Source organism: Lipotes vexillifer, unplaced genomic scaffold, assembly GCF_000442215.2.
Source record: "Lipotes vexillifer unplaced genomic scaffold, Lipotes_vexillifer_v1.1 scaffold356, whole genome shotgun sequence".
Lineage (NCBI taxonomy): Eukaryota > Metazoa > Chordata > Mammalia > Artiodactyla > Lipotidae > Lipotes > Lipotes vexillifer.
The window spans coordinates 401,998-410,424 of NW_006797342.1; positions in this window are offsets into that span (position 1 = coordinate 401,998).

Below are 8,427 nucleotides of genomic sequence, written 5' to 3' on the forward strand. Positions count from 1 at the left end.
CCGCGCCCCGCCCTGGGCCGCGCGGGCCCGCAGGGAAACCCGGTGCCCGAGGACCACCCGGACCTCACGCCGCCAAGAGGCACACAGGGCGCGTCGTCTGCGGCAGCCAGCAGACTGCCCCAGATGCCGATGCGCCGGGAAGAAACGATCAGCAAGACAGGAGAGAAATGGGTGACCCCAAAACACTCAGCGCGGGTGATACAAAGAGCACTGCCTCAGAGCAGATCGGGGCTCCCAGAACCTGGGCTCGATTCCCCAGCGTGTGGGGACATTGAGATGAAGGCTGAGGGCCTTTCCACGCCAGCGTCACGTGAAATGTCTTTGCATCCCACTACCTGATTGCTTGGACGGACGGAGAACTGGAGGCAACTTGTCTGGTCGTTCCTTCTGGGGATTCCCGAGATCCAGGCACAGCAGTTTACTTCCTATGCTTAGGGTTTCTAGCTTGTTAGAGCCAAAGATCTTTGAAGGTAGAATTTTCCTGTAAGATTTCTCTTTGCCACTCCCTCTAGTAGCTGGAAGTTGCACCAGTGCTAAATTATATGTCTCAGGCATGCGTATCTGAACAAAACCTATTGGTGCGTATGAAAGAATGCCTCCTTCAGTCGACAGACTCTTTTCTCCAGAAGTATGGGAAAACCCACCACCATAGCCTTCTTCAACACGAATTCTAATGCCATCACCTACGGGCCCAGTGACCTTAAGCAAGTTACTTAACTTTTCTGTGCTTTGATTTTCTTATCTGAAAAATACAGACGGTCGGTCGTTGGAATCTTGGCAGGGGTTAAATAAGGCAAATATGCATAGAGCAATCTCAGCATAACTGGAAAATTGTAAGGATTCCATAATCCTTAGCTGTTATTTGTCTCATTTTCCCCCAAACTACAAGATTCTTAACTATCTTGACACTGCATCATTTGTCTTCCTCTACTACCTAACCATCTTTTTAAAAATCATAATCATAATAAATCTTCTCATTTACATTAAGAAGTTATTCCAGTAAATATTTTTCCTCCCCAAATATGAATGAGCACTTCTGATGTCTTTGTCTAATTCTTTGTACAAATGTCGTCTTTCAAGGAAAAGGCACAATGGGAAGAATTCTAACAACACTTGGGTTACTCCAGCCTCTCACCAGAAGATGAAAATGATTCTGCATAAAGGCCTGAGCTTCACAGAAAATATATTCACCCCTTCTATACACTGGTTGTGGTACCGGGAATGTACTGGTGCGATACTGCTTATGAATCAATGATTAAATGAATGAAAGGATGACAGCAAATAGCAGGGAGGAGGATGAATGGGCCCATACTGAGATGTAGATGTTTGTAATGTTTGTTTGTTTGTCTTTGTTAACATCATTTGTGTCGGGGAGATGGGGAAAAAGGACACCATCATTGACAATACAGTTTGCAGCAGGCCATACACTGCATCTCAAATGTCGTTTTTCTCTATGAAGTCTTCCCAATCCATCACTGCTTTCCCCATCTCCAGGAGTCTGAAGTTGTATAATATGCTGATCATGGCATCTCTTAGACTTCATGCTTTGGATATTTACTGCCTGATTTTATTAGGTCGTGAGATTCTGTAGAACAGCAATGAAGTAATTTTGTATGGAATTTCCCAGAGGGCCTTGAGCATAGTAAGGGCTCAATAAATAAAGACTAGAGTCATCTGCTCTGAGCTGTGCCACTGAGCAACCTTCCTGGTTCTCTCCAATGTCCCTCAAGGTCATATCCACCTATCACCGGTTGGTTTTCTGTCCGACTGACACTCTGCACAGGTCAGGGCTCTCAGCCATCTCACCCGGAGGTTTGTCAGGTCAAGATCACTTTAAAAAATACCCTTTGTTGCTAAGCGTTTGTGCCTGTGGGCAATGTGACTCATCATTCACTCTCTGTACAAGCCCCTTTTTGATTATCTACTAAGGGCAAGATTCTGTGCTAGATGGTTACAGGCCAGGGAATCAGTGCCACAGTAAATAAATGGTCCAGAGGCTGGGGAAATGGAAGTCCATTATGAAGTTCCTCCTTTACATAGAAAATTGAGCGAAGCTCAAGATTCACACTGGTGGCTTAAAACAGAACAATTTTAGACAATGGAGTTTGTATGAATTCATAATCACACATTCCGAAAGTATAGAAAACTCACATTTCTTTAATTTTTAAAATTAACTTAAATTCAATTCCTCATTTCTAGAGTAGCAAGTAATCAGAATGTCAGTTGTTGTTCTATTTCTCTCTCCCTAGAGGCGCACAGGAATCTGGGGGATTTTACAGTGCTGAGATATGGGATGTAACCTGTCATCTTCAGCCCATCACCCTGTCCATCCAACAGTCCCTTCTCCAAGCCCTGCAGTCCCTTGCAAGCAGGCTGTGCTCAGCTTCTCTTCCAGGTACACAGGAAGCTGAGAGTTTCCCCACCTCGCAGGGTGATGCCAAGTCTCTGCCGTTCTCAGGGCTTCTTGGGAAAGCTTTCATCGTCCCACCCCTGCCTCCCTTCCCACAAAGACCTCCTCTCTTTCCTTCCCAGCCTAGATGTCCCAAATAATCTCTTCCGCAGGTGGAGCATCTGCATAAGGAGCCTGGAGAGGCTGTCTTCAGGCAGCTCTGCCTTCTGCTCTACAAAAACCCCTGGAGCTAGAAAAAGTGCAAGGCTCCAGGTATTTTCCCAGAACACGTGGAGAGAAAATGCAAAAAAGCAAAACTGCCTTACCATCACAATAAAGTGTGTGGTCAACAAAACAAAACATGGGGCTTCCCCGGTGGCGCAGTGGTTGAGAGCCCTCCTGCCAATGCAGGGGACATGGATTCGTGCCCCAGTCCGGGAAGATCCCACATGCCGTGGAGCGGCTGGGCCCGTGAGCCATGGCCACTGAGACTGTGCGTCCGGAGCCTGTGCTCCGCAACGGGAGAGGCCACAGCAGTGAGAGGCCCGCGTACCAAAAAAAAAAAAAAAAAAAAGCATGATAGCTTAAGGAAGAAAAACAGAACTTCAGGAAAGAAAGTACAAGTGAAGGGGAAATTCATCCTTGCAATCACTTAACAACAGCACTGCTAGGGGTGAATTGTGTCCCCCAAATTCATAGGTTGAAGTTCTAACCTCCACCACCTCCTCATATGACCTTATATGGAAAGAGGGTTGTTGCAGATGAAGTCGTACTGGAGAAGAGTGGGCCCTAATCCAATACAACTGGTGTCCTTGAGACAGACAGGCACACAGGGAGGACGCCACGGGAACATGAAGGCAGAGACGAGGTGATGCCTCCACAAACTAAGCATCACCAAAGATTCCAGCTAAGCCCCAGAAGCTAGGAGAAGGCCTGGAACAGATTCTCCCTCTCAGCCCTCAGGAAGAACTGACCTGGTCGGTCCCTTAATCTCAGACTTCTAGCCTCCAAAACTGTGAGAAAATAAATTTCTCTTGTTTAAGCCACTCAGCCCATAGTATTTTGTTTCAGCAGCCCTAGCACACTAATACAAGTATCTAGAAGGTGCCCATGGGTGACTACGATTTAGAGAATAATTTCATAACAAAAATAAAGATGTCATACCAAAGTGATAAAGTACATGGTAATAAGCAAGAAGGTTACCATGTTAATAAAAAAGTAAAGATATTTTTCTGGCACTCTCTCAGAAAATAAAATCATTTTCTGTCTGGTTCACCACCAACCCCAACACAGTAAGAGCAAGTTCTGGGCACTTAATAAATATTTGTCAAAAGAAAGAGATGAATCTTGTCTTCCAGGACTCTCTGCTACCTTGGACTTCTATATGGCTCAGATGCAAAGGCCATAGGTTCTACACAGACATAGAGAGAATGTTTAATCTCATCTTTTCATTTCACACATAGAAACACTGATGTTTAAAGTGGCCCTTGAAGGTCCCAAGATCACTGCCAGTTAGTGACACCCACGGTACTATTACTCAAGGTTCTTGGCTGATTCAGTTATTTTCACGTTTTATTATATTACTTTTCTAGAACAATCAACGGGATCTGACCCTTGTGGCTTTCCAGTTCTGAAGGAATGACTAAGTTATATTCAACGTTAGATGGACTTAATTGTGGGCAGACATTTGATGCTCACTAAATATCTACGTACTTCCCCACATCCCCCAGCCCCTTGCAGGTAGGAGGGGGCATGTGACTAATTTTCTTCACCAGACTGTGCACAGGACTGTCACTTCTGAGCTGAGGCAGAGAGAAGAATTTCAAGACCTCTAACTGGCCTGGCCTGACCCCATCACAGTGAGCACACAGCCACCTAGTGAGACGGTTGGACCCTACAGTGAAATCAGTCTGGGTCCCTGAGTTACCTCCTGTTAGGTAATACTTCTGGTAATTCCCAGAAGAATGTACACTTGCACATGTTAAGCTATGGAAACCTAGTCTACACTTACTAATGCCTTCGTTCTAGGCTTGCTGTCGAGTCACAGTAATTCACTGTGTGTCTTAAGGAGAGTCAATGTGCAGTCCCAGGTAAGTAGAATGAGTCATCAAGTCTTAGATGTGAGAGCACATTTGAGACAGGTGGCCAGGAGCCAGAGAATATGGGAACCTGGAAGGAATGGAGGTATCAGAGAGGCAGAAAGGCAACACCGTGAGGAAATCAGGAGAGAATCAGAACAGAGATTGCAGGATCTGGTCTCGCTCAATGTTAACTGGGAGTCGAAGATTGAAGATACGTCAGCAGCTCATTCCTCATGCGTGTGGCCACGTGGTATAACGTCTTAAAGGTTTACAATAAAGGCTGAGAGGGGAACAGGACATGAGCTCCGCCTATAGACCCGCCTATAGAACCTGCGTTCTTCTGACCCGAGCTCTCATACTTTCCTCACTCTCGTGGTGTCCATGGCTCTGATACCATGGTTCCACGTTAGGATGAAAGAATGCAGCTTCCTCTTCCTCCGTCCCCATCCTGCATGTGTATGAAGGTCTGTATCAATTCTCTGTCTTCCCCTTTCCTCCCTGTCCTATTTCATATCTGTGTATGAATGCTGGAAACCAGGCTGTATTTCTGAGAACTTTTTCTTATCACAGGATCTCAGGGTAAGGCCACATATCATTTCCCTGAAAGAAGATGCACATTTAGAACATCTAATCATCAAGAGAAGGCTCCACAGACTCAAGAAAACAAACAAATAACAACCAAGCAATACCTGGAGTTGCTGAGTCTGGGTGACCCGGGAGGTGGGGAGGCAGAGGGAATACCCGCCTCCCAGAGCCTGGAACCCAGGCGAGTCCTCCCCAGTGTTACTGACCGGTGGTCTCTGCCACGTGAGAACAGCAGGAATTGCTTACCTGGCATGCAATCAGCCAGCACCTTGGTCTTGGACTTCCAGCCTCCGGAAATGTGAGAAATAAATGTCTGTTGTTTAAGGTGTATTATTATGGCCACCTGAGCTGACTGCAACAGGTCAGTTCAGTGCAAACAACACTTTAATAAAGTGACATCTGTGTTATGATGGAAGGAGTGACGAGGTATCCCTTGAGAAAATACACAGCTCCTGCTTCATACACACATACACACACACACACACACACACACACACACACACACACACACGTCTTGTGACTCCTCAGTAACAGCTTATGGGGTGGAATTCTTGGAAACTTATTACAACCCAAACTCCAAGAGAGAACTGATAGAAGTCAGTCTACTCAGACATGGAGCTAAGGGAGTTCAGGGTGACAGATCATAATTTATAATAAGAAATACATATTTGGTCTTCATCCTCATTCCTGGTGCAGAGCTCCTAAAACCCTTGGACTTTCCTAAGTGATGATGTTACTAGGTTCTTGGATCACTTTAATCACTAGAAATTGATTAGAGGTCAGATGAGGAATTGAGGCATGGCTTTATTGGGATTCATGCTGCAGCAGGAGGGAGTGAAAAAAAGTAACAGGTTTTCTTGTTTGCTCCCCAGAGGGGGTGAGCTGGTCCTTTAAATGGGGTAGGGGTGATAGATGGGTCCAGGAGGGGTGGCTTGGATGGTGTGCCCACCCCTTTGGCGGTGCTGTGTACAGGGGGCACATGCAGTCCTCTGCTTTTCCTCCCAGTACCTCAGAAGTGGCAGTTGGGTTTTAGCCTTTTTGTATCTTGTTCATAATTTGCCCCAACTGTGCAAGTGCACAGTTATTTTTAGCCCCTATTGTTTCTTTTTATTCCATTGCTGTAGGAGACATTTGTCCAGGTGCAAGCATTTAGGTAAGGGGATCCCAGGTCCCAGGTCCCAGCCTATCTCAATGACATCAATACGGATGTCTTTTGCTACACTATTGAGGGGACTTTGGGAAAGCCCCTAGGCCACCTCTGGTGGGGGGTGATTGCCAGGGCACCAACCATGTGATTAGAGGGTTAGAACTTTCAGTCCCACCCCCAGACCTCCAGAAGGGGAGTTCAATCACCAGTGGCTAATGATTTAACCAGTCATGCTACGTAATGAATCCTCCATAAAAACCCAAAGGGATGGAGTTCAGAGAGCCTCCAGGTTGGTGAACATGTGGAGACTGGGAGAGACTGATGCCCCTGGAGCAGGCATGGAAGCTCTGGGCCCTTTCCCCATACCTGACCTTCTGCACCTCTTCTGTCGACTGTTCCTAAGCTATATCGTTTCACAGTAAACTGATAATCTAAGAAGTAAAATGTTTCTCTGAGTTCTGTGAGCTGGTCTAGCAAATTAGTCCAATCCTAGGAGGGGGTCCTTGGAACCTTCAATATAGCTGGTCAGTCAGAAGCACAGGTGACAATCTGCAGTTGTGATTGGCATCTGCGTTGCGGGGAGGGGTGGTGAGGGACAGTCTTGTAGGACAGAGCCCTTAACCTGTAGAATCTGATGCTACCACGAGGTAGAGAGTGTCAGACTTGAGTTGAATTGTAGGACATCCAGCTGGTGTGGGAGAATTGCTTGGTGGTGTGGAAAAACTCACACATAGGAATTAGGAGCAGGATCAGACAAGGACGGGACCTGCCTGGCGGTCCAGTGGGTCAGACGCCATGCTCCCAATGCAGGGGGCCCGGGTTCAATCCCTGGTCAGAGAATTAGACTTTGCATACATGCCTCACCTAAGAGTCCTCATGCCACAACTAAGAAGTCCATGTGCCACAACTGCAAGATCCCACGTGCCTCAAGGAAGATCCTGGAGTGCCACAGCTAAGACCCGGTGCAGCCTAAAAAAAAAGGAATCAGGCAAGGACAAGCTGAGATGGCCCCAGGTGAAAAAATAAATCACTTTTGGGCAGTTCCCTGGATCCTCCTGGAATGAGCTTGCGCAGAGAAGCTTTCTTTTCATTATTATATGTATATTTTCTAGATAAAGTGAATTCCCAGAGCACGAGTTGCCCTCACATTCATAATCAAATATGTAAACAACTCAAAAACGAAATCCAGTGACTTTTTTTTTTCAAATTAACTGCTTTTTTTTTAGACTACCATTGAATCTCTTCTCATCTTTTTGTGTGAATTGTTAAGAACTGGCTGTTCTCATTAAAGTGTAAGAATGCTAATTGGCTTTAAAACACTTCATAAGATATTAGTGGAAAATAAAATTGAGTAAGAGCTCAATTCTATTAAAACTATGCATTACTGGACATATGCACGAAATTAATTAGCAGTTGCCTCTGGGTGATACAATTATGGGTAATTTTTATTTTCTTCATTTTGCTTTACTCTGTTTTTCAGATATTCTCCCAATGCATATTCTTTTTAGAATCATGGGGGGAAAATGTGGTTAAAGTCTTTCTGTTCTTTCAAACCCAGTTCAATGGCATCTGAGTTGAAATTGCTTGTGGGTTTTCTGCGTAATTTCCCATCCTTTTCCCCTGACTGGTATGACGTGTGCCAGCAGTGGCTTGACACTGGGTTGTGTACCCCAGATGTGGCTGTCCATGTCCCAGCCACGATGACAGAGGAACTTGGCTGCCCCTTGAGTCTCTTTCACTGTCTTCAAGCCCCTGGATTTGACCTCTGTAATGGAGTCTGGAGCCCAGGGTTGGCCTATATCCAGGATGGGAAAAGGTAGTGAGGCCATATCCTTCCTGAAGAAGTGAGTGCTTGTAACTGGAGATCAAGTAAGTGCAAGTACATGTCTGGGAAATGCCACATGTTTGAGGAGGACCAGTCTGCGTCTGGAGGATGTGAGGTGGGCATTGGAGCCAGGGATGTGAAACTCTTAGCTCCCATAGCCAGGTAGCAGGTGGGAGGGAGAAACAGGCTGACAGGGGAAGCAGCGGCAGGGCCGGCCTGATGCATCTGAGGGGACTGAATAGACCGCTTGGAACTGGGTGCTCGGGGGAGCTCTGCACATCCTTGGACTCCAGGGTGCCAGACGCCTGCCCTTTGGACTGCTGACCAGGTCACACTCAGAATGGTGGTTCTACAACAACTCGTACCCTGGGCTGGTATTATTCCTGCTGCCTGGCTGCCA